Below are 14,666 nucleotides of genomic sequence, written 5' to 3' on the forward strand. Positions count from 1 at the left end.
TGGTAATTTCTGGACTTGTGCTCCTAAATCTCTGAATTCATCCATAATTCCTAGCTTCCCCATTTGAGAAAATATTCTGATCCATCTTTCTTTAGGTCCAAGCTGGGTGACCTCACACTTTCCCACATTCAGCCCTATCTGCCGCAGTCTTGCCCACTCACCTAATGTATTAATTTCATTTTCGGCTCCCATCGAAACTACTCGTTGTGCCACTTGTACTTTATAAAGGTTCATCATAACCTGCTTGTTTTTGTACTCTATATCACTAATTTATAAAACTCAGGATCCTGTATATCTATTAAATGCTTTCTCAACGCACCTTGAACAAATAAACAAACTGAGATATATATAGCCCTTTATTCCTTCACCTAGTCATTTCTAAATATAGTGAAAAGCGGAGGCTTCAGTACAAATCCCCAACGAACACAACTAGTCACATCCTGCAATTGGAGTGAATACCCATATTATCCTGACTCTCTTTATCCTAGCTCCCTATCAAAGCCAATGGGTTGCTTCCAATTCCAAGTACACTCATAGAATGGTGACAATACAGCTCTCCACAAGAACAACTCAACTTGTGCCCACTCCCCCATCTCCACAGCCAGTATTTTTTTTTCTCGTCAGGCACTTCTCAAATTCCCTTTGAAAACCACGATTGTGTCAGCCTCCACCACCCTCAGGCTGTGCATTACAGATTCTAATCACTTATTGCATAAAAGAAAATCCTCAGGTCACCATAGGTTCTTTTGCCAATGAACATCCTCTGATTCTTGATGCTTCTACCAATGGGAACAGTTTCTCTACTCTGTGCAGACCTCTCATCATGTGGTCGGCACAGTGGTTAGCATTGCTGCCTCACAGAGCCAGGGACCCAGGTTTGATTCTGGCCTTGGGTGATTGTGTGGAGTTTGCACATTCTCCTCCTGTGTCTGAGTGGATTTCCTCTGGATGCACTGGTTTCATCCTGCAGGCCAAAGATGTGCAGATTGGGTGCATTGGCCATGCTAAATTGCTCCTTAGTCTCCAAAGATGTGTAGGTTAAGTGGATTGGCCATGATCAATGCGTGGGATTATGGGGTAGTAGGTCAAGGTAGAGTGTTCTTTCAGAGGATCAGTGAAGACTTAATGGGCCGAATGGTATCCTTCTGCACTGTAGGGATTCTATGATGATTTTCAACTTTCACTGTCAAATCTCCTCTGAACCTTCTTTTCTCTAAGGACAACAACCTCAGCTTCTCCAACCAATCCATGTCATCACAATCCCTCTTCCTTGAAACCACACTTAAATATTTTCTGCAATCTCTCTATTCTTTCACATCCTTCCTAAACTGTTGTACCCAGAGTCGAGTACAATACTCCAGTTGAGGTTAACCTGGTGTTTTATAAATGTTCACCATAACCTTCTTGTTTTTGCACTCAACTCTAATATATAAAACCTAGGATCCTGCATATCTATTAAATGCTTTTTCAATCCACTTTCAATAAATATGCACATGTACTCCCAGGTCTCTCTATTCCTGCATCCTCTTCACAATTGAACTCTTTATCTTGCCTCTACTCATTCTTCCAATCAAAATGCATAATTTCACACTTCTCTGCATTGACTGTTATCTGCCACCTGTTCTACTATCCTGTCAATATACTCTTGATGTCTATTACTATCCTCCTCACAGTTCCGAGTTTTGTCATCAACAAATTTTGCAATTATGCCTGTAAACCCAAGTCTAGGTCATTAATATATATCAAGAAAAATAGTGGCCCCTGGTCCTAATACTGACCCCAAGGGATCCCCATTTTATACCTTCCTTTAGTCTGTAAAATGACCATTAACCACTACACCCTATTTCCGTTCACTGAGTCAACTTCATATCTATGTTGCCATTGTTCCTTTAATTTCATGGGCTGCAACATTGCTAACATATATAATACGTAGCACTTTCTCAGAAATCCATGTACACCACATCAACCGTATTAACTCATTGACCCTCTCAGGTACCTTATCAAGTTAGTTAAGCACAATTTCCCTTTAACAAATCTGTGCTTGCTTTCCTTAATTAATCCACACTTGTCCAACTGCTAGTTTTGTCCTGGATTATACTTTCCCACCACCAAGGTTAAACTTAATGACCTTTGGATCTTGGATCTATGCTTACATCCTTTCTGAACAAGGGTGTTAACATTTGCAATTCTCCAGTCCTTGACCACCATCCCTGTATCTACGGAGGATTAGTATCCTTGGAGGCAGTCCATCTGATCCTGGTTACTTATCAACTCTCAGCACACCCATCTTTTATCATACCTCCTCCTTATCAATTTTTAGCCCATCCAGTATCTCAACTACTTCTTCTTTCACTATGAATTTGGTAAAGACAGATACAAAGTATTCATTTATTTCTGCCATGCCTCTGTCTCCATGTGCACACTTTCTTTTTTTTCCTTAATTATTTAATAGGATATAGTAAGGGCAGCATTTGTTGCTCATCCCGAATTTAAACTGAGGCCATTTCAGAGGGCAGTTCTGGGATAAGGATGGCAGACTTAGTTTAAGTTTATTTACTAGTGTCACAAGAAGGTTTACATTAACACTGTTACTGTGAAAATCCCCTAGTCGCCACACTCTGGTGCCTGTTCAGGTACACTGAGGGAGAATTTAGCATAGCCAATGCACCTAATCAGCATACCTTTCGGACCGTGGGAGGAATCTGGAGCACCCACGCAGACATGGGGAGAATGTGCAGACTCCGCACAGACAGTGACCAGAATCGAACCTGGGTCCCTGGCGCTGTGAAGCAGCAGTGCTAACCATTGTGTCACTTGCTTCCATAAAGGGCATTAATGAACCAGCTGGAACAAATCAATGATAGTTTTTATTTGTCTCTATTACTGAGACTAGCTATGTATTCCAGATTTATTAATATAATTCCCACCAGCTGCCGTGGTGGGATTTGAACCCTGTCCACAGAGTGCTTGCCTGGTCTTCTAGATTACTAGCCCAGTGGCATTACCACTATACCACTGTCTTCCCCCTATCTGGTTCCTAATCAGACCCATTCCTCATCTTACCTCCCTTTTACTATTGATATGCATATAGAAAAGTTTTTGTTACCCTTTTATGCATATATTATGTTAGCTGTCAGTGTCTGCTCATATTCTCTTGTTGCATCTCTTATTCCCTTTTTCACTTCCCCTCTGACCTTTCTATATATGTTTCTTACTTGTATTATCAACCTTACATCTGTCATTCACTCTCTTTTTCTACTGTCCTTTACTTTATATCTCTTTCATCATCCAAGGAGTTATAGATTTGGTTACTCTACCTCTTGGGAATATACCTCTACATAAACCATTTCCTTTTTAAAGACAGACTATTACTCCTTTACAGTGTTAGGGACGAGATCAGAAACTCCGAGGTATATTAGCATAAACCCCAACTGTTTTTGATTTTGGCATCAGTGTGAACATAAGTTGTTTCGCTCCAGGTGTGGTTCTATTGACGCACTGGGAAGTTTTTGTAAAACAGCTTTATTTAACAATACAGTTTAACTATAACCAAAAGGAAGTAGCATAACTTCTACCAATTGAAATACTTAAACATGACAAGGTACAATTCTTAACTGCTAGCTATCTCTATTAGTTGCGATTTAAGCAATATTCCCCATAGACTTAAACTTCAGATTCAATTAGCAAAAAGAACACAGATTTTTGTGATTTGTCAGTCCTCAAGCCTTTTGACACCTCTGGACAGAGATACAGAGAGACACCTGTCTTCTGACTTTCTGACAGCAGAACTCCAGAGACAGACCTGTCTTCAAATAGCAGAACTCCAGAGAGAGAGAGGGAGAAAACACCTCATCTTTTGCAGACCTCTGGAGAGATACCTAATTTTCTAACAGGTCCCAGGCTTCAAATCCAGACAGAGAGAAAGAGCAAATTCAAACAGCAACTACCTGCCTGTCTCTCAGTAAGCCTAGCTCCACCCATTCACATGATTTTCCTTGTCAAGCAGCCTCATTCAACCCTACTCTGAAACATCAGGACAACCCAAAAGTAACAAAACTGCATTAACTCAGATTAAAGCAAACACCTCAATAATTAGGAGCAATTAATATTCTGCATGCTCAGCATGTGGGCTGCTGGTTGTAAACAATCGGCACCATAATCAGAGCTGCAGTATAAAACAGCCCCTCATCAGAAACATGACACTAATACATTTTTTAAAGTTTTAAGTTTTGAAGTTCAAGTTTATTTATTAGTGTCACAAGTAGGCTTACATTTAACACTGCAATGAAGTTACTGTGAAAACCCCCGAATCGCCACATTCCAGCGCCTGTTCAAGTACACTGAGGGAGAATTTAGCATGACAAACGCATCTAACTAATACATCTTTTGGACTGTGGGAGGAAACCGGAGCACCCGGAGGAAACCCATGCAGACATGGGGAGAACGTGCAGACTCTGCGCAGACAGTGACCCAAGCTGGGAATTGAACCTGGGTCCCTGGTGCTGTGAGGAAGCAGTGCTAACCACTGTGCCACCATGCTACAAATTTCTTAAAGGCACAGTATCATCACAACAGTCTGCCTGTTAATTCCAATTTACATGGGCCAGATCCATTCTGTTCCCACTGAAATTGACACTCCTCCAAATAATTATGTTTAATTTGGATTGCTCCCTTTTTCTGTTGCATTGTTTACCTAGACCTTATGGTACTATGATCATGGTCCCTTAAATGTTACCCTACTGACACTCAACCGACTTGACCCACCTTATTTCCCAGAAACAGATCCAGCAATGTATTTTTGTTGGACTGGAAACATACAGGTCAATAATTTTTTTCTGAACACATTTCAGAATCTCTTCCCCCTTCTGCCCTTTACACTATTACATCTATGTTTAGGTAATGAAAATCCCCTATTATATTTACTCTATAGTTATTGCTGTCCTAAGTAACTTCTCTACAGATTTGTTCCCCTATATTTTTCATTTTTGCTATCAGTCTCTTATGTGGAACCTTGTCAAATATCTTCTGGAAATCCATATTCAAAACATCTATAGACATCCCGTATCTATGTTAATTATCTCTTCAAAATGTAACATTATTCATTAGCCTCACCCATTACAAGTCCATGTTAGTTTTCTCTGATTAGATTATGTTCATCCAAATGCTAAAATATAGTTCCTAAACCCAGGGATTCTTTACAAATATAGTCTTGTCCACAGGAATCTCCTGTAAACATGGATACACTTCCAGGTTTCCCTGTCTTAATTTCCCAAAGACAGTACCAGCTTCCCAAAGGTAAATAGTGCTAGCATTGGAGTTATAATAGGCTAGGAAAGTCAACAGAACATAACCGTGGGGACTGTCCTCCTAAGACCCTCCCCACCATTTCCCTTTCTTCCCATCGCCCCTTCCCCCCAGCCGAGAATCTCAAAAGTATGGCGGCCTCAGTTTAAAACCTATGAATTCAGTACAAAAATGTGAAAAGATCAGAAGTTTAGTGGCGTAATACTTTTCAAATTCATACTGCTGAGAGGAATCAGGAAGAAACCCTGATTCTCTTAATGGAAGTATAGATCATTCACTCAGGTTTACTCAAATTATGACCATTTGTGGAACTGTAGCACGGTGAGCCAGAATTGCTGGTAAGCGAAATGGCCACTTTGTCATTACATGTGCCTGCCAAAATAAGTTGCCAAAGTAGCTTTCACTGTAAATGCCACTCAGGCTATCATTGACCTCCACCACCCCCCACACCCCTCCACCCAATACATACACTGAATCCAGCAGGACTCTCTCAGGAGCCCCTTGTGGCCTGTTCAGTCTAGTCAATCAGGTCCTCCCAATTCTGATGTCGGACACGAGTACAAATGGGCCGAGTGAGACAGGAATAGAGAGGTGTGTCCCTGGCAGCAACAGCATGGTGTAAATGGAGTGCAGTGAGGGATGGAGTGCAGTGAGGGAGGACCCACCCCCTTTTTACAGCACTAGCTGCCATAAAACAGGTGTTCAAACGGAATATTGAAAGGGAGAACATAAGTTTCAAAGATAGGCGTTGGTGGGGTTCAGACATTGGATGAGGGGCTGGAGTCAGACAGGAGAGGGGGGCACTGGATTTGAACAGAGGGTGGGATGGTCAGACCAAGCCCAGGGGTGCAGAGGAGGGTGGGGGGTATGGTTGGGGGCAAAAACGGTGGGGAGGGCGGTGAGTCTCTGGTGTTGGGTTGGGCCAGGTCATATGGTCGAATAGCAGGGGGTTGTCTGGTGTCAGGTTGGGCCGATTTGGGTGGGCGGGCCTGTTATTGGGTCAGGCAATGCTTGGCTCAGAGGGTGGTCAGGGGTAGGAGTGGTGTAGGGAGTCCTCTGAGAGATCAGATGTGAGGGGATGTCCCATGCGTGGCTTGGTCTGGGTCTTTAAAATAGTTACTGTGAAGTTAGAAGTGCTTTTTTGCCTTTCTAACTCTTTCAAAGTAAATATGAGGGTAAAACTGGAAGAAACATCCAAATTTGGCAATTTACATCACTTTGTCATATAGTTCCCAACCCAGCGCAATTGTCACTTCATCTGACGAAGGAACAGCACTCCGAAAGCTTGTGATTTCAAATAAGCCTGTTGCACTATGACCTGGTGTCGTGTGACCTCTTATAATGTCGAGGGAAAGTTAGCCCTTGTGGACAATTGCCAGGTAAACCCTTAAATGGGAACGTCATAGCGGATTCCCCAGCGTATCATTGGTGTACCCACCAAATGTGACACTGGGGAGCCAGGAAGTTATGGCCCAATTCTGTTTGCATTGACAGGTCAGTATGTTAATTGAGTGATTTTGCACTGCTTAAGAAGTGAACACTTATACTCAAAGGCCTAACGGTGACAGAGCTACACATTATCTAGCCGTATATCTGATAGGTTAGCAGCAGAACCAGAGTTGGCAGCATCGTTAGATGACCACTGACAGCAGTGTGACTGGTTGTGAGTTATCATATTGAGACTTCAACTTCTCTCCTTCAAAACTTTCTCACTGATAATTGTGTTAAACTGGACATAATAAACTAGATTGCTGCAAAATATCGATTGATGTCTACACCACATGAATTGCAGCGGTTTAAGAAGATGGCTCACCACCCATTTCTCAAGGGAAAAAGCTGAACACGCCAGCAACATTCACACCCTGTGAATGAAAAAGACCAATCACAACCAGGTTTTATGCAACGATAAATATTGGTTGGTCAATATCTATTAGTTGAACTAGGAATTGCCATTTGCCTAGTAATTATAAAATGGGCTGGCAGCTAGTAAGTGAGCTGATGATATTAATTGAACTGATTACTGTGATATAGTTGAACTGGGGCAATGTTTGCCTATGTCAAACCTGGTCACCTCTGACCCTGAAAATGTTTTAAGCTGAAAATTAAATGATGCAGCCGAACATTAAATCCAAATACCCAGCCTAATCAATAGGCCAACTCATACCATGTGACTGTCTGAAATTACCCAGATATCCAAACTGCTGAGACAATAATACCTAGGTATCAATAACATCTATGTAGTATACACTACGGGGGGGAATTTTCCCATCTCACCCACCACAGGAATCGTAGCGGGCTGAGAGCAGACCTCGGGCGGGATTTTCTGGTTTTGGAGCAAGCACGGCTAGAAAATCCTGCCCTGCATGTCCCATTAAACACTCCCAGGACAGATATAGCAGAAGTTAGATACAATATCCCATCAAAAACTTCTAGGGGAAGATACAGAATGGGTTAGATACAGAATACTTAGTGCTGCCACAAATGCTGGTGGACAATTAGACAACTAACCAGCGGAGGAGGTTCCAAAAGCATTGCCATTCTTAACGATGGGGAAGAACCAGCACGTCTGGGTTGAGGTATTTGCAACCAGCAAATAATCCATCAGGGACTCTCCTGAGGTTCTCCGCATCACCTATGACAGTCTTCAGCCAATTCAATTCACTCCAAATGATATCTAGAAATGGCTGAAGGCACTGGATACAGAAAAAGCAATGTGCCATGACAACATCCTGGCAGTAGCACTAAGGACTTGTTTCAGAACTAGCCACACCCTAGGCAAGGTTTTTCAATGTAGCTGCAGCACAGGTGTCAACATAACAAAAGTAAAAAAATTGTCCAGCTATGTCCTGCCCACACAAGTGGAACAAATCCAATCTGGCCAATTACCTTCCCATTAGTCTAATCTTGATCATCAGCACTATGACAGAAGGTGTCTTTAACTACTATCAGCAGCAATAATCTGCTCAGCAATGCTCTGTTTGGGTTCCACCAAGACCACTTGATCCCTGACCTCATTACAGCCTTGGACCAAACATGAACAAAAACGCTAATTTCAAGGGAAGAGATGAAAGACATCAAGGCAGCACTTGGATTGAGACATTAAAAGAGTAATTTTAAATCATTCACAGAATGTAGTGCCGCTGGCATGTCCAGCATTTATTGCCCATCCCTTATTGGTTTTGTGAAAATAATGCTGAACCACCTTCTTGAATACACTGTGTGACTTGCCAGGCAATTTCAAAAGGAAGTTAAGAGCCAACCACATTGTCTGGAGTCACATGTAGGCCAGACCAGGTAAGTATGGCAGATGTCCTGCTCTACAAAATATTAATGAACCAGGCAGATTTTTACTACAATTCACTATTTTTACAGTCAAAAAATCTGTTATTAGTGTTTTATTCCAAATTTATTTAATTTGAATTTGCCAACTGCCATGAAGGTGTCATGCCCTGTTAAAGCATGTCCTGGTCATTATTTTAAACATGGACTGTCTTCAGTGTAGAATTTTCAGGAACTGTCATCGCTTTTAAAATGGACATTAAAAGATGCAAAAGATGGCTGGGGAGGGTTAGGTGACGTTTGCAATTTCTGCACTTGTTATCTCAAGTCTCCAGAAAGTTCCAAGTAGATTGACCAGGAGTGGGGTGCCCTTTGAATGGACATATCAAGATGAAAAACCACCTGTGGAATTCACACCATCTATTATTTGTGGACTTATCCAGAACTCAAAATCTATGGATTCATGGACTTACTATTTCTGAGCTCAAAACTTAACAATGAGAGCTGTAGATAAACTAACCAAATTATAAGTAGGTGTGAATTGCCAACATCCATTCTCCATAAAAACATAAAAACTGGAAGCAGGAGTGCACTCCGAGCCTGCTCCACCATTCATTTTGATCATGGCTGATCAACAAATTCAATATCCTGATCCCCGTTATCCTGATCCATCATATTGCTTGATCCCTTTAGCCCCAAAAGTTATATCTAACTTCTTCTTGAAATCAGACAATGTTTTGGCTTCAACTACTTTCTGTGGTAGTGAATTCCACACATTCACCACTCTGGGTGAAGAAATTTCTCCTTACCTCAGTTCTAAAAGGTTTACCCCTTATCCTCAAAGTATGACCCGCGAGTTCTTGACTCTCCCACCATCAGGAACATTCTTTCCGAATCTACCCTGTCTAACCCTGTTAGAATTTTGTAAGTTTCTGTGAAATACCCTCTCACTCTTCTAAACTCTAATGAATATAATCCTAACCAACTTAGTCTCTCCTCATATGATAGACCTGCCATCCCAGGAATCAGCCTGGTAAACCTTCATTGTACTCCCTCTATGGCAAGGACATCCTTCCTCAGACAAGGACACCAAAACAGCACACAATATTCAAAAACGCCTGATACAAATGCAGTAAAACATCTATATTCCTATACTCAATTCTCTCACTATGAAGGCCAACATACCATTTGCCTTCTTTACTATCTGCTGTACCTGTGTGCTTACTTTCAGAAACTGATGCACAAGGACACCAAGGTCTCACTGATTATCCACTCTCTCAATTTAACCCATTGAAGCAACAATCTACAGAAAAATGCTGGAAAATCTCAGCAGATCTGACAGCATCTGTGGAGAGAGAGTAGAGCCAACGTTTTGAGTCTCGATGACCCTTCATCAGAGCTGAGAGAAAAGAGATTCAGCAGAGATTTATACTATGAGGTTAGGGAGGGGAGATGGAATTGGATAAAGGAAATGTAAATAAGCATGCAGAAGGCTGAGAAGGTGTTGAAAGTGTCCATTAAGTGATCAGAATGATTTAATGGCAAAACAAGGTACAACTTGGTAAAGGACTGCTTGAGGAATGTGGCAGTTGACCTGAAGAAGGGGGGTGTAGGGGGGAGGGTGGAAAGAAGGAGAGCGATAAAATGGAGAATAAGATGAAATGAAGTAAAATAAATGGAAATGGGGTGGAGGGGAAAGTTCATGCTCTGAAGCTATTGAACTCAATGTTCAGTCCGGAAGGCTGTAATGTGCTGAATCGGCAGATGAGGCGATTTTCCTCCAGTTTGTATTGGGGTTCACTAGAACATTGCAACAGGCCAAGGATGGACATGTGGGCAGGAGAGCAGGGTGGTGTGTTGAAGTGGCAAGCGACAGGAAGGTCTGGATCCTGCTTGCAGATGAACCGAAAGTGTTCATCAAAGCGGTCACGCTGTCTGCGTTTAGTCATCCAATGTAGAGTAGACCGCATTGGGAGCAGCGAATGCAAAACACCAGATTGAAGGAGATGCAGGTGAAGCGCTGCTTCACCTGGAAGGGGTGTTTAAGACTTTGGACACTGAGCAGGGATAAGGTAAAGGAGCAGGTGTTGCATCTTCTACGATTGCATGGGAAGGTGCGGTGGGCAGGGGGTGAGGTGTTGGGTATGATGGAGGAGTGGACCAGGGTGTCCTGGAGTGAATGATCCCTGTGGAATGCTGACGAGGGGGTGAAGGGAAGATGTTTTGAGTGATGACATCGTGCGGGAATTGGCGGAAATGACGGAAGATGACCCTTTGAATGCAGAGACTGGTGAGTGAAAAGTGAGGACAAGGGGGATTCTATCCTGGTTCTGGGAGTGTGGGGAGGGGATGAGAACAGTGGCCTGGGGGGTGTGTTGGACACGGTTGAGGGCCCTGTGAACCACAGTGGGTGGAAAACCACGATTGAGGAAGAAGGAAGATATATCAGCTGTGCTAGTTTGGAAAGTGGCACCATCAGAACAGATGCAGCAGAGGCGAAGGAACTGAGAGAATGGAATGGAATCCTTACAGGATGTGGAATATGAAGAGCTGTAGTCAAGGTATGTTACAACACAGAGGTTAATCTCTTTACTTCGCTTCATAATATGCTACAATTATTTGGGAAAGTGTTATCTGTTCTTAATTAACGTTTAGAGGTTCATTAATAGAAAGGCCTGACACTCGCTTTAAGTGAACAATTAACATGGTATTTTATTTAAATAACCAGGAACTTTAACTAAACAAGTAACATATTAATTAAGGTACGGTTTGACTGAAATGCTGTTCAAATAATACAAGGAACATTCATTACCAAAGCAGTAATAACAGAATTTTAGTCATTCTCAAAAGAAATATACAACCAGGTCTGATAGCTTTCGAAAGTTTTGGAGTTCTTCAGTAGTTGTCCGCTATCTGTAAGTGTTGTCTGATTAGGTACATTTCGCTGGTTAGAGGGTGAGTTATCTTAAGACCTATCTGAAGCTGGCAGAGTTAAGAACCAACTGCTGCAGTTGATCTAACTGCCCTTAACTGCCTCAGTTAATCTAACTGCCCTGCTTCTGGTTGAACTCCTGGCTCAACACCTGGTGGGACTGAACTGAAGGCAGCTGAGTTCCTCTTTTATATTCCTGATGACCTCTGCATTCTCTACATCAGGATAGGATTGACGCTGACAACAACAGCAAATTCAAATCTGGTAGGTTCCCTTTAGCTGAGTGTTTTCTTTAAACTCATAGGCTAACAAAATGCAAAAACCTGCAGAGCCGGTTACCAAAGCAATCTTGAGGCTTGGTGCTCGAAACAAATGTTGCAACTTAGAGTCTGGGTGTACTCTGCATTTTAAACATCTGAGCTTTTGAAGGCACTGACGCAACCAGCTTTTAAAGGGACCAAGCACTGTTGTTTCCCCTCTAGTATTTTACATTCTTCACAGACATTCTGTCCACCTTTATAAACTAAACGTCACCTACCCCCTTCTGAAAAAAATGAACCATCAATATGAAAAGATGGCTTCATTTTAGTTTTTTCTTCTTCGGCTTTGCAAGTCTGTACAAGAGATTTAGTTTTAGTTCTTTTAAACTCTTCGTCCTTGAACAGAGTCTTAATGATCACTTCCTTTTTGGTGTGCAGACATTCTTCATGACATTTATGAGCTTCCTTGATCCTGCGAGCTTCAGCCCGGTCAGCCAGTAGCTTCTTGCAAGTCTTGTCTGCCTTCAGTTTGTGAATGTGTTCCATCAAGAAACGCTTATTCTTGAAGACATTACCCTTCACCTTCAGATACAGATTGTGATATATATGGCAATCAATCTCCTTGGACTCCCTGTATCCACGAAGCAGACGCCTCAGAATTCTCATTCTCCTCATCCAGGCTAGTTTCTTCTGCATGCGAGCATTACCTGTACTCTTTCGCTTACCGATGCTCATGTGCCGGCCCTTCCTTTGTGCAAGGGTGTTCTTCCTTCGTGCAAGGGTGTTCTTCCTGCATCGAACACGCAAATGTACAATCACAGGCTTGTGGATAATTAGACCATCTTTCATTAATTGATCTGTTGATGAAAATTGGCATTGGCAATCTCATTCGTTTCATTGGGATCCAGCCAGATCTTCCTGCCACAGTGCAAAACGCTGGAGGCCAGCCTCTTCTGAAGCCTAAACCTACTCATGGCCGCTTTTCGACGGAAAGGTACTTGCCAGTACCCATGAAGTAAGTCCAACTTTGTGATGTAAGTATCTTGTCCTCCTTTTTCCACCTAATCTTCCAACTTCGGAATTGGATATGGGTCAGCTTTAGTTACTGAGTTGACCTTTTGATAATCTATGCAGAACTGTTGAGTACCATCGGATTTGGGAACCAACGCGATCGGCGAACTCCACTTGCTTTGACATGGTTCTATGATATCATCTTGTATCATCGCTTCCACTTCATTTTGAACCTGCCCTGCTTTGAGAGATTAAGCCAATAAGGATGTTGTTTTTTCGGAACAGCATTCCCTATGTCAACCTCATGTACTACGGCATTAGTCCTACCAACTCTGTTTTTACATAGGTCTTCATAGCCTATGTAAAAGTAACATAGTTACTTCTGTAACAAGTTTTTCAATTCAGTGCTCTGATCTTGGGACAGATAGTTCACTACTCTATTCCAGTCTTTAAGGATTTCTTCGTTATTTATTTTTAGGTACATCAAAATCCACATCATTGGGATTTGATTTCTCACTCTGAGTAGCAGTAGGGTGGGATTCCTCAGTCTGAGTGGCTTTATGATATAAATCCTGCCTGTTGTAATTCCCTTAATTTTCTAGAACTAAACACTTCTGCCTGCTTCCCTTATCATCTCATCAAACAGAGTGTCAGCTAACTGGACCTCAACTCCTTCATCTTTCTCTTTTGTTCTCCTTTTCTGTTTTAACTTATGGCTGTGGGATCTTGTATATATAATTTCCATGAATAAACTGGATTCTTGGAATAGCCACTATCACTTCCCCAGACTTGATTGGACTCTAGTCTTATTTTACACAATGGAGCACTGCTCCTTTCTCTGTTTATTCCACTGATTACCCTTCTCTCAGGCAGTATTTCAGAAGGAGTGCAAATATTCTCACCTCTAACTATTAGAGACAGACTAGCCCCAGTATCTCTCAATATTTTAACTTCTTTACCTACTCCCCCTGTTCTACCGAAGTAAACCTCACCCACATAGGTGAAGTCTTTGAAAAGATCGGGCTCTATCTTATCATCCAGCCTGTGACTAGGCTGTGCACTCGCCTTCAGTTCCTTGATTTCTTTCGGGATTTCTTTTACGACTTTAACTAATCCCATTGGTTGAGCCTCTTTTAATCACACCCTTTTACTCAGTGCCTTTCTTAAACCACCAGCACTGTAACTTTATGTGTCCCACCTGAATCACAGTGAAAACACCTGAGGCCCTTCATCTCTTCATCTCTTTTCCATTCTCTTGGATGTCTTTTTTCACAGGGAATAAACTGTTCCCAGTGTGATCTACTTTTGGTTTTTCATTGAAGGATTTTCTTCTTTCCCAATTCCTATCCCTCACGGACTGAAATGGCTGTCGGAAACCAAGGCCGCAATTCTCCCAGCGCGACCCGCAACTTTCCTGGCGGGTCGAGGTGGGAGATGCGCGTCGCCGGCCTTGTACCGGGATTTGCGCATGCGCCGGGAAAGCATACGCATCTCCCAGAGCCGGCGAATAGTCGCCAGTCAGACCACGCCGGAAACTGGTGGGAAGGCAGATCATTAATTTGAATCTTTTAAAAATGTATTTTAAATATGCTCAGCAAGTCATTATCAGGAACTTTCAGGTCCCGATTGAATCTCCCACCCCGCCAGGAGCACTTCATTCTGGCAGGGTTCAAACTAGCTCCCCATGTTCGGGGAACTAGTGGGGGACCCTGCCAGAATGAAGGGGGGGGCAATCGGGGCCCCCCAGGTGGTCGGGTGGTGCCCCCTGGGCGTGGGCAGCCTGGCAGTGCCAGCCTGTGCCCATGACCAGGGGGCACCTTGGCACAGCCCACTGGGCATTGGGTAGTGCCAAGGGGGCGGGGCCTATTGTGGGCAGGGCT

The 14,666-nt window shown here is 42.7% G+C and overlaps 1 pseudogene; it reads right to left on the minus strand.

The window, feature by feature from the left end:
- Positions 1-8,239: 8,239 nt before the first annotated feature.
- Positions 8,240-12,761, minus strand: LOC144510433 (large ribosomal subunit protein eL19 pseudogene; annotated as a pseudogene).
- Between the last annotated feature and the right edge of the window lie 1,905 nt (positions 12,762-14,666).

The sequence above is a fragment of the Mustelus asterias genome, chromosome 23, assembly GCF_964213995.1.
Source record: "Mustelus asterias chromosome 23, sMusAst1.hap1.1, whole genome shotgun sequence".
Taxonomy (NCBI): Eukaryota; Metazoa; Chordata; class Chondrichthyes; order Carcharhiniformes; family Triakidae; genus Mustelus; species Mustelus asterias.